We start from the raw sequence: 13,580 nt of genomic DNA on the forward strand, positions 1-13,580 counted from the left end.
GCGTCTTTAACTTTTTAGGAAACAAAAAACCAAATAGTTTTTCGTATTGTTCATATTGATCAATGGAAGAACAGAAAACTTTAGTACCATGATTTTTACGTCGTTCTTGATGACTTAATGAAGGATAAAGATTAATCACGATAAAATCAATCCGTCGTCTTTAATATTAGATGAACAACTACATCTAGTATTATCGTCCATGTGTTGCCATAATGGAAATTAACATTAGGAAACTGACCATTAGTTTGAATAATTTGTTTTTCTACTAGAATAGAAGACAAATCATAACTATCATAGATATGGACATTGCTATTAATAATATTCTAATGATACAGTCCACGTTGATTCTGTGAATACCCGTGACGAACTTTATCAAAAACTCTCAATTAGGTCAAGGAAAGTGAAGAGAAATATATTTATTTATGAAATTCAAGTTTGTCCATCCATATTACATCAACATCATATTAATAGACTTTTTAATACGAAATGGGCCCAAAAAAGGCCATGAGCCAAACACAAACCCAAAAATAAAAAAGATAGAAACTGCAAAAAAACGTAAAAAGACCCATAACTTTATTTAGAATGCGTTTTTGAGCTGTAGGCTGTTTGCCACAACGTGCTCCTCGTTTCAAGCTTCGATTTGACTGGTAGTGGGCTTGAAACGGAGCTTCGTGGGCCAAATTATGCCCGTTTACGTGGGCCACCTTTGAAAACACGACCATGAGCCTCCAAATATAACATGACATGCTCTTCAATACTTGGGCCTCCATCAGATAATCAGCTCACCTTCATTAATTTTATCAAATTTGAGGCATATATATATGTACTTCCGTTATGTAGAACTAGACAGTAAGCTTGATGAGAACATAAAAAAACACCGACGGTCAAATTCAGACTATTGTAATTTGTTGGATAATTCGATTATGGATATGGAGAACATGAACCGACGAAGAGATTAACTAAAATAACTAGTTTTAAATTGAAATCAAGGGTCTAGAATGTCTCGTTTCATAGAATATGAGTATATTTTTCTAAAATATGTGGGAAAAAAGGAGGGATGTCAGAGTAATTTTTTTAATATATATTTTTATTGATTTTTTTTTTTCAAATTTTCATCGCTTGTTTAAACATTCACAAATTTTTTATACAACTTTATTTTATAACTTTATATTGAAGTTGAAAAGAAATATGTTTATTATCCGATTATAAAGGGATAAAAATAAAGTGGGTTTTAGGATATATATATTTTATTTGTTGACATATTTGATTAGACAGAAAAAGTGATCATAATGTCATGGAGCTATCCTCCCAGACCTAGATTTTGTGTGGCGTCTGAAGGCCAGCCAATCGGTCCGCTCATGATCAGGGTCTGCTGGTTTCGTCCCGCCTTGGATCAGGCGAGCGGCAACAGCTCGCAACCAGCGATGCGTTCGTCGTGCAAGCACGACTAGGCATGTACGCCTTCTTTCCAGCTGAGGTCGTGCCCGATGAAGTCCGGGACGAGCCAACAAACCCAAGTGTTACAACACAAATCAAGCATCTCGATCTTCAAATATTTTGTCCGTGACAATAAGCTATAAAAAGTTTAAATACGTGCTCACTTTATACATATATAATATTTATAACACGTAAGTAAAGATAATTTTAATGACAACTTACACACTCCCTAACTTATTAAGTTATACTCTTTTGTAACTATCATGGATTCATAAGACTCGAACTTGCACTTTGTAAAGACAAAACTTTATCCAATTCTTTGATACGCTAAACAAGAAAAAAAAGAACAGAAATTACATAAATGAAGGTGGATGAGTTTTTTTTTTAAAAACATTTAAGGTGTTTATATGAAATTTGAGAACGTTGAATCACATAAATAATGGGAAGGGCAACATTCAAATGTCAACGTCGACTAACATTCGAAATAACTTGAAAGTTGAGCAATCAACAATGAAGGCCGGGCTTGATCAATGAGAAAACTTTAGTACCGTGATTTTTACGTCGTTCTTATTGACTTAATGACGGATAAAGATTAAGTACGATAAAATTTTTCCGTCTTCTTTAATATTAGATGAACATAGATCGTGCGTGAATCTAGCTAGTATTATGGTCCATTGTTGCCATTAATGGAAATTAACCTTAGGAAAGTGACCATAAATTTGAATAATTTGTTTTTCTACTAGAATAGAAGACAAATCAAAACTGTCATAGATATGACATTACTATTAATATTATTCTAAATGATACCCTAGAAGACCAAAAAGACTTGTCACCGTCAATTCTTCATGAGACCAAAATGACTTAAAAGGTTAACCACATGATTATTCTTCTTTAAAAAAACAATCAAAATACACGCATCACTAAAATAATTTTAGGCCAAGATCAGGGACCATTGGACGGTGTGAGCATTGACCGTGAGACTACTTATGTAGATTTTTAGGATGCTTATTTTGACTTGTTTAGGTGATACTAGGATTTGGAAGGAAATATCAAACGATTATATATAAAACATGCATACCAACTTGCAATTTACGCCGAAAACAATCTAGAATAGAATCCAAGTTGACACTAACTGTATATGCTTCTTTCCACATACAAATTTATGGCATTATTGTATGGCAAACGTACGTCACTAGCTAAACAACTTTGAATTGAATGTCGAGCACGATACGATACGACGTGAGAATATTTCAACCACAACTTCTAATATATACACATGAAGTAGATATATGTTTATTCACTCACATTGTATGATCTTCAATCCATCATGCATTTGCCTTTCGTATTCCTCCTATCTTTAATAACCCTCTATTATCCACATGTTGCCTTTTCTTCTTCTTCACCAAGTGTATTAACTCAAGGCTCATCGCTCTTAGTTGAAAAGAACGATCATATGGTTTCACCAAATCGTCTTTTCACAGCCGGATTTCACAAGATTGGCCAAAATGCTTTTTGCTTTGCAATATGGTTTTCCGAGTCCATGTTGGATGGAAATTACACGTTGGTTTGGATGGCAAACCGAGACGAACCAATCAATGGAAAACGCTCTAGGTTTTCTTTGTCCAAAGAAGGAAACCTTGTTCTAACAGACGTTGGCCAAAGAATTTGGACTTCCAACACTCAATCTAATATGCCTTTGCAACTTCAACTCCTTGACTCGGGTAACCTTGTTCTTATCCAGTTAGATAAGAACTCATATCTTTGGCAAAGCTTTAGTTTTCCAACCGACACTATCCTTGCTAATCAGCTTTTCACCAAAGATACCGCCCTCATATCTTCAAGAAGTTCGACAAATTTTTCTTCTGGATACTACAAGTTCTACTTTGACAATGACAATGTACTCCACATTCTTTACAGTAACAATGAAGTTACCAGCGTTTACTGGCCTAGATCATATTTAGTGCCATGGGATGTAGGAAGGTCTACTTATAACAATAGTAGATTGGCTTTTCTTGATTCCAAAGGGTCTTTCCGATCCTCAGATAATCTTTATTTTAATACAACGGACTATGGTGATGCCATTCAAAGAAGATTCACACTTGATGTTGATGGCAATATTAGAATTTACGCACTTAAAAATAGAAGGTGGAGTGTTTCATGGCAAGCATTTTCAGCACCATGTAAAATTCATGGGATTTGTGGTCCAAATAGCCTTTGTACATACAACTCTGATTTAAGAAGGAGGTGCACTTGCATGCATGGATACAAGAGCAAGAACCACTCCGACTTGTCTTTTGGGTGTGAACCTATACATGATCTTTTCGGACATCATGAGAATTATGACTTCATAACTCTCCCTTATGTGGAATTTTATGGATTTGATTCTAAATATATTCCTAACTCCACTTTGGATGAGTGCAAGACGGCATGCTTGACTAACTCCAATTGTAAAGCCTTCCAATTCACCTTTGAAGAAGGGACAGGCTTGTTTCAATGTTATATCAAGACACTATTGTTCAATGGCTACTACAAGGGTACTCGTTACAATACTTATCTTAAGCTACCTAAAAAAGAAGTATTAACATATAATCAAAGGGTTGCTAATGAGTCCGTCTTGGATTGCCCGAGTTCTATAATTCAGCTAAAGCGAACATATGAAAACAAGAATGCAAATGGGTCGCTAAAGTTCATGTTGTGGTTCAGTGTTACCCTCGGGATAATCGAAGTTACTTCCTTTGTATTATTCTATTATATCACTAAACAACCCTCCGGTACAACAACCCAAACCTACCTAGCAATTGCAACTGGATTCAAAAGGTTTACATATGCAGAGTTAGCTAAGGCATCTAATAATTTCAGAGAAGAGATTGGAAGAGGTGGTGGCGGCGTTGTGTACAAAGGCATACTTCCAGACAATCGAGTCGTAGCAATTAAGCAACTTCACGAGGCTATCCAAGGAGAAGCTGAGTTTCTAGCAGAGATGAGCACAATTGGGAGGATAAATCACAAGAACTTGATAGAAACATATGGTTATTGTGTTGAGGGAAAACATAGGATCTTGGTGTATGAGTATATGGAGAAAGGCTCATTAGCAAGGAACTTAGGTAGTAACCAACTTGATTGGAAGAATATGTATGAAATCGCATCAGGCGTAGCGAAAGGGCTAGCTTATCTACACGAAGAATGCTTGGAGTAGGTTTTGCATTGTGATGTTAAACCACAAAACATATTGTTGGATGCAGATTACAATCCAAAGGTGGCTGATTTTGGTTTGTCCAAGCTATTCGACCAAGACGCAACTGAAAATTCTATCTTTTCGAGGATAAGAGGGACTAGAGGTTATATGGCTCCAGAATGGGTGTTTAATCTTCCAATTACTTCTAAGGTGGATGTTTATAGTTACGGGATGGTGGTGCTAGAGATGATAACAGGACGGAGTCCCACATATGATCAACCAACTGATGATAACGAAAGGTTGGAACAAAAGAGGCTTGTAAGTTGGGTAAGAGAGAAGGTCCACGAGGCTAGCGAGTGTTTCGAAGAGACACAAATTATGGAGATACTGAATCCTTCAATAAGAGGTAAATACGAGAAGGATCAAGTAAGTAATCTTCTTAAAGTGGCTATGCAATGTGTTAAAGAAGATAAAGACGCTAGACCAACCATGAGCGATGTTGTGAAGACGCTTCTGCACCTTGAGAGAGATGATGATTAGTGGCAACCACATTTCGCTCATATGGTTAAAGTTAATGGAGTCTAGAATAAGTTGGAAACTAGTTTGAAAAATATGTAATTTCATGTTTTAAATAGGGTCACCAGGTTGAAATTCCATTTCTTTTGTGTTATATAATAAATCTCTTCTCTGAAGTTATTAGATGCCATAATTATCTTAGCGTGTGTAAACCTTTTAAATCTAGTAGCGATTAATTGCTAGGTCTGCGTTGTTGTACCTGAGGGTTGTTTGGTGATATAATAGAATAACACATAGGACAAGGACGTAGCTTCAATTACACCAAGGATGATGCCAAACCACAACATGAACTTCAGGGACCCTTTTGAACTCTTTTTCTCATATGTTTGCTTTAGCAAAATTATAGTACTTGAGCAATCCAAGTCTAACTCGTTAGCACATACTGAGTGTATGATAACACATCAGTTTTGGGTAGCTTAAGATAAGTGTTGAAACTAGTACCCTTGTTGTAGCCATTGAACAACAAAGTCTTAATAATATAACATCAAATGAGAATTGGATTGCTTTACAGTTGGAGTTATTAAAGCATGCATGCTTGCACAAACGGCAACTGAATATTTCTATATATAATCAAATCCATAAAATTCCACATGAGAGAGCCTATGAAGTCATAGTTATCTTGATGTCTAGAAAGATCATGTAAAGGTTCACACCCAAAAGAAAGTCTGAGTGGTTCTTTCTCTTGTAATTTATGCATGCAAGTGCATATCCTTCTTGATACAAAGGCTGTTTGGACCACAAATCCCATAAAAATGTACATGGTGTTGAAATTTCTTGCCATTAAACACTCCAGATTCAATGTTTAAATGAGTAAACTCTATTATTGAACATCAACATCAAGTGTTAAGTCTCTTCGAAGGACCTCACCATAGTCTAAGGTAGTAAAAGTTAAATCTACTGTGGGCAGGTTTGTCTCGGTTTGCCATCCAAACTAATGTGTGATTTCCATCCAACAATATTGGTTCAACGTATACAGGATTTGCATTATCAAAACTCATAATCAACAAGCCTTTCAAAACATGATTTTCTTTCTTTTGTATAAAAACAAATGTAAAATTAAGATAATTATGATATATATATATATATATATATATATATATATATATATATGTATATATATAGGGAAAGGATCAAGAGAGAACTCATTATTAGGGAGAGAACTAGAGAACTCCTAAGTAGAGGGATATAATTGTAAAAATGCTTCCTAATATGTCTTAAGTGTACCCACACTCACCCTTTTTGCAATTAAATCACCATAAACCACTGTATTGGTCTATGAACCATAATTATCAAAACAATACTTACAATCGAGACATATCAATGATTTAGAACCCTAATTTTTGAGTATATTAAAGATCGATTCCTGTTTGCTGCCATTGATACACCTGTAAGAAAAAAGACGATGATTCTGAAGATCGATTACCTTTTATTAGAATGAAAATCGAAGATCGATCCTTCCTAACAATGGGCAATAAGCATTAGAGTTCCTCTTTCTACTTCTAATTCTCTAAATTGCAAGTTTTATATGGTGTATTTCAATTCGAATACGTAGTCTTTTTTTTTTTTGTGTTTTAATCAACAAATTGATTGATAATCTGTTTGTTTCCTGTAATGATTGAATTGTTTGATTGATTAATTGTATGTTATGACATTGTTAGGAGACAATAATTGTTAATTATAAGTTGGTATGGAAATAAGGAAAACATAGTGTTTGGTTTGACCTAACCATTAGATATGGGTTTTACAACGTACAATACATGTATTACGTATGCGCATTAATACTTGTATTAGATAAGTGGATTAGGTAAATGGACAAGATTTGTCGAACTAATACCGAGTATGTCACATGTGTAGTATTTCAGCATTACATATATGTTTATAGCATTACGTATATGTAATACTGCTGGTATTACATATTTGTAATAATAAAAAGAAATAGCTGATGTGTAATACCGAATATTATAATTTTGTAATGTTGTTATTAATACGTATATGTAACACTAAGAGGCAATACTGGTATGCAGTTTGTTGGTATTCTAACATTATATTATGCAGTTTTGGAGATGATCTTTTATAATACTATTGATATGTGGTATGTCGGTTGCTATTTGAACTTTATAGCGGTATTATTTTGTCCCCATATACGCAGACTGATCATTACCATCATCCCTTTAGGCGGAATACTACACAACATTGCAAACTATACACCATCGAGTAACGAACGTACACATAAACCAGGTGTTAAAGAAAGCATATTAACATGATGAGAAAAACAAGAAATAGTCAAAGTACATTGGGTTATGAATGCGTTCGTCCTTATGGTATTTTTAACATATTCAGTTTTGAATCCTATGAGTTGATAATAATTTCAAAACTATATTGTCCGATAAACTGTATACGATATAAACTAATTATGAAGTAAAAAGATGCAATGCTTATAAAATGTAAGTAATTATACATCAAACATATGCAATACAAATATATAAGCTTGAATTGAGACAATGATTTGAGTATGAACAAGCCACCATCCCTTATTCAAATCTTCATCACTTGTTTATAAAATAAAGTGAACCATTAATGTTTCTATGTAATATGAATGTGATGCATATATGAAATACTATAGTACTACATATATGTAATACAATAGTACTGTATATATGTAAAACAACATTACCACATATACATAATGCAATTAGTACAAACATATAATAGTGTTTTTAAATATATAGTGAAAATATTATATACATGCATATACCTATGCAAATGTCACATTAACATCATCATCAGAACTTTCAAATACAATACATATATGCATTACTAATCAATACATGTGAATAGAACAAGTGAAAGTGATTTAAAAAGACATAGATGCACTAAAAATACACTATCATCACAACTTTAAGATACACTACATATATCCACTAACATTACTATTTTCGGCACTATATATATGCAATATAACTAAACCATGTATTAAAATATGTCATTTATGTAGTACATAAATTGTAATAAATCAGCCTGCACATATGTTCGGCGTATATGTAATACATGAGCATATATGTAATATATGAGCATTGTAATAAAATAAGTCATTTTCCTCCTCAAGTTCCTCAAGCATGCATTCCTTATTCACCAGTTTCCTTTGTTTTGCTTTTCGTGACCTTTTTGACATGCTCATGATATTCATGTATGTGAAATATATGTAAGGTCATGGATAAAAACATATTTAATCACAATACTAAATGCATTAGTTGCAATAAAATATTTAAAGCATACCATTAAAACTGTTATTTTCACTTTGGATTTCCGAATCAACCTCTTTTTCATTTTTCAATAACATCCCATGTTTCACCTTTGCTTCTTTTTTGCCCTCTTATTTTCGTGTCTATATTATATATGAAATGTCATAATATAAAACAATATACAACTAATGTACCATAACATAGTTGTAACAATCATGAACAAAAATTAACATGGCAGTGGGTTGTGATTCAAGTAGCAACAACTGAAATGTACAAATATAACAATAGTCATATTTATTCAAGATGTTTTTACCATGAATTATAAGTATCTTAAAGTCTTTGAACAATGATTTTGCAACAATAATCGAGTAAGCATGTGATTACCAAAATGAGTTCATTTAGACATTTCATCAAACAGTTGGAGGGCATAACGAATCAAACGCTAACTAAAGCCTATATTGATCAATTAAGCACCGAAGCTGAACAATCAACTATGCAATATAACTAAAACAAGTTCATTTATGCGTATGCATTATAACTAAACATATAAAGTTACATTAACATTACCATGGTTAACACTACATATATGCAATATAACTAAAAATATGCAGTATTGCATATCTGCAATATAACAACGCTACATAAACATGTATTATGACATCACCATATATTTGATCCTTCGCAAATCATGTCAATTACAAGAACAGATCATCCTTCATATATTTTATTTTGTATAAATTAATGTTAATCGACATTGTATTCTTATTCGATTAGACAAAAACAGAGCCTATCGTGCTAGCCTATGTTTTGGTCGATTATGTACTCCTAATCGATGAGATATGCTCCATAACATAAACAATTATATGTTCGACAAACCTAAAATAGAAATATATATTTGAACATGTGATTCATGTATTACGTATGCCGATGTTTAACAGGACATTCAAAATGCGATCTGATATCAATATACTATTATTCAATTAAAAACAAACAAGCACTACATACTTGCAATAAACACAAAACATGTTTTTGCATCAAGATAACCATATTATAATATAATATACCTATGCATTGTATACAGATATGCTCGTATAAGGTAACATTGTTGTGTTTTGACAAACATGTCTAAAAAATATTCAATCAAACACATGAATCATGCACTATGTATATGCATTCTAACAAATATTAACTTATATCAATACATTATTGTTCGATTTAAAAAACACACAAAAACAGAGCATATTGCATATGTGAACTGATATCAACGGAGCATATTGCATATGTGAACTGATATAAACGCAATGTTTGATTTACAAAGAAAACACACAATAACACTGTATATTGAGCCGATTATGTATAATACACCTATGATTCGTGTACTACATATGTGCAATCAAACAGATACGAGATGACATCGTTATATTGTTACTCAAATTACAAATATAAAACACAAAAAATATATAATCAGCTACTATTTTGGCCGATTCATTGTAATACGAACGATATTAAAATTAAATACGTGATAATAACTTCTACAAACGATTACCTGATGGTGTTCTTTAGTGTAATTGACCGATTTCGCAATGAATCAGACGACTTTAGCAAGAATATAGCATGAAACCCTAGGTTAGGTTGGGGGCGACGGTGTACGAGAGAGATATGGTGAGCCAAAATGTGTACATATATTTTGTATTCCTAATTTACCGTTTTCTTTAAAACTCATGTCTTTCTTCTTTTATTTTTCCCTTTCTTTATTTTCACCCATTGATTAAGTAAAATCAATAGTTATGAAGGAATTCTCTAGTTCTCTCATTTGTAGGAGTTCTCTCTAGATCCCATCCCTATATATATATATATATATATATATATATATATATATATATATATATATATATATATATATATATATATATATATATGAGATCTAGAGAGAACTCCTCTTAAAGAGAGAACTAGAGAACTAGTAAAGAATTCTTTTTAACTATTTTTAAAAAATTATTTTGTGATTTTTTTTCTTTCCTCCTTTTAATAAGATGATATTGTTCCTAAAAAAATAAAAAAAAACAGTCGATGTAATGCGTATGTGCATTAATGTGTATTTTATATATAAAATAGTGTTTTATTGCATATAATACAACACAAATACATTATCTAATACACACTATTGAATATATGCAAATACAACACTAATAATTGTATGCAAAATACATTAATGCATATATGTAATACAACAGTAATGCACATATGCACTATATCGATTTTTTTTAATTTTTGTATATAATATAACACTATTGCAAATATACAATACAAACAATTATATATATGCTATTCAACACTATTTCAAATATCAAAATGCACACTATTGCACATATGCATTATAAAAAAAGTCGGTGTATTGCATATATGCATTACTCGTTAATTTATTTTTATATTTTTTGTGGTGAAGAAAAACAACATATAAGAAGGATGAAAGAAAAAAAATTTGAAAAATATTTTTTTTAATTAAATTAAAAATATTTCATTATTAGTTCTCTAGTTCTCTCATGATCCTCTCCCTATATATATATATATATATATATATATATATATATATATATATATATATAGGTAAGGATCTTAAGAGAACCCTTTGCAAATTGAGAACTTTGAGAATCATTTTAAACCACTAAAAACACCTTTAAAAAAATATTTAAAAAAATCATAAAACAAAAAATAATAAAACTTTTTAAAAACTAAAAAAACAAAAATTCTTATATTTCATTCCGGTTTCATTAAAAATAATAGTACATAAATAAAAATAATAAAAAAAACGTCTTATTATACACATGTATAATTTTATATAATCTTTTGTTACGTAATATACACATATGTACAATATCATTTATCTTAAATTATAAACATGTGTACAAAAAAAACATGTAAATATACATATATGTATATATTATACATATGTGTGTATAATTTAGCTAAACCGGGGTTTTTTTATGAAACCGGGATGTTAAAATAAGAATTTTGGTTTTTTTTACTTTTTTCATTTTTGTGTTTTTTTTATTTTATGATTTTTTTATTTTTTGGTTTTTTATGGTTCAAAATGGTTCTCATAGTTCTCAATTACAAAAAAGTTCTCTTATGATCCTGTTCAGATATATATATATATAGGGGAGGGATATTTTGAGAACCTTGATGAGTTGTAAGAACTTTAATAACTCAATATGGATCTCATATTTAATTACATGAGTATGAAATATGTGGCTGAGAATAAATCTGATTAAAAAATTAATCAGGAGAGAGAATAAGTATTTTTGATTATTACACATGTTTAAATGTTAGTTACACATGTGTAATAAGTCGATTCGGTGTGTAAAAATATACTTTAATTTTTTATACATTACTTACATTTACGTATTACACATGTGTAAAAAATCCAAAAAAAAAAAAATTGTTACGTTGAGTTCTTTCGAATTTTTAAAACTCAAAGCGGTTATATATATATATAGTAAGGATTATAAGAGAACCACTTGCAAATTCAGAACTTTGAGAACAATTTTTGACCACTAAATAAAGCCTTTAGAAAAATATTTAAAAAAAGTATAAAACAAAAAAAAAAATTAAAAAGTAAAAAAAAACCAAAATTCTTATATTTCATTCCGGTTTCATAAAAAAAACACTTCGTATTATACACATATGTATAATTTCATTTAATTTCTAGCTACGTAATATACACATATGTACATTGTCATTTACCTTAAATTGTACATATGTGTATTAAAAAACGTGTATATACATATATGTACATATTATACATATATGTATAATTTAGCTAAACCTAGACGTTTTTTTATGAAACCGGGATAATAAATAAGAATTTTGGTTTTTTTACTTTTTATTTTTTCGTTTTTTTTGTTACATGTTATTTTTTATTTTTGGGTTTTTTGTGGTCCAAAATAGTTCTCAATTTCAAAATAGTTCTCTCATGATTCCAATCATATATATATATATATATATATATATATATGATTGATTTCTTTTGAGAACCGCTTTGAGTTTTAAGAACTCGAAAGAACTCAACGTAACAAAATTTTTTTTTGATTTTTTTATACATGTGTAATACGTAAGTGCAAGTAATGTACAAAAAAATACAATATTTTTTTATACACAGAGTCGACTTATTACATATGTGTAACTAACATTCAAACTTATGTAATCATAAAAAATACTTATTCTCTCTCCTGATTAAGTTTTTAATCAGATTTAATCCCAGCCACATATTTCATACTCATTTAATTAAATGTGTGGTCCATATTAAGTTTTTAAAATTCTTACAACTTATCAAGGTTCTCAAAATATCTCTCCCATATATATATATATATATATGCAACCTTAATTACATACAATAAAATGCAACCTTTTATTCCCTTAAATTTGACATTGACGGTATACTAATCTTACATCTTAGATTCTTATGTAAAAAACCCTTAATGTCACATGGCATCTCCTAACACCTCTCTTTCCTATATGGCACTACATAAGGCTTTCTAATCCCTCACTTTAGGACATTTGAGCTAATAATACAAATAAATAATAAATACAAACTAATAATTGATAAATACTAATAAATATGGAATACAAATAATATTATTGTTACTAATATTATTTATATCATCATTATTACTATTATAGGGTCAAGTTATTTTACAAACATAAACAAAAATAAGAAAGATGAGAATGATTTGTTGACACAAAAAACTCTTAAAAAAAACATAACTCAAAATAAAAAAAAAACAAAAACAACAAAATGTTTCCATTGTTTTTCTTGTTCTAAAAAAAGACACAATGGTGAGTATATTACTTAACATTGTGTTATATTTTGTTTCGCATTGTGTTATATTTTTCAATCTGTTGTGTCTTTTTTAGTTATAATTGTGTCTTTTGTTCATTTTCGTCATTGTGTCTTTGATATCGGCATCATGTCTTTTCGTCAAATTTATTTATTTATTTATTTGAATGAGAATGATGGCGGAAACATTTTAGTTTTTAAAATTGCTTCTTTTTTTTGTTTATATTTTTAGTTATGACTTTTATTAATTTTTTTGAATTTTTTTAATGGGTTTTTGTGTTGTTAGAAATCCTTTTCACACTTATTATTTTTG

The 13,580-nt window shown here is 30.4% G+C and overlaps 1 long non-coding RNA gene and 1 pseudogene across 1 annotated transcript; one reads left to right on the forward strand and one right to left on the reverse strand.

Moving 5' to 3' along the window:
- Nucleotides 1-2,102: 2,102 nt before the first annotated feature.
- LOC143602384 (putative receptor protein kinase ZmPK1) lies at nt 2,103-5,153 on the forward strand (annotated as a pseudogene).
- A 3,308-nt stretch (nt 5,154-8,461) lies between these two features.
- LOC143602385 (uncharacterized) lies at nt 8,462-10,244 on the reverse strand. The gene is made up of 2 exons (XR_013147832.1): nt 9,977-10,244; nt 8,462-8,573 (listed from the first exon to the last, which is right to left on the reverse strand). It is a non-coding gene; the product is annotated as an uncharacterized LOC143602385 (long non-coding RNA).
- Nucleotides 10,245-13,580: the final 3,336 nt, after the last annotated feature.

This window comes from Bidens hawaiensis, unplaced genomic scaffold (assembly GCF_021521415.1).
Source record: "Bidens hawaiensis isolate Kalapana, Puna unplaced genomic scaffold, B.hawaiensis_p1.1 tig00058808_1, whole genome shotgun sequence".
NCBI classification, from domain to species: domain Eukaryota; kingdom Viridiplantae; phylum Streptophyta; class Magnoliopsida; order Asterales; family Asteraceae; genus Bidens; species Bidens hawaiensis.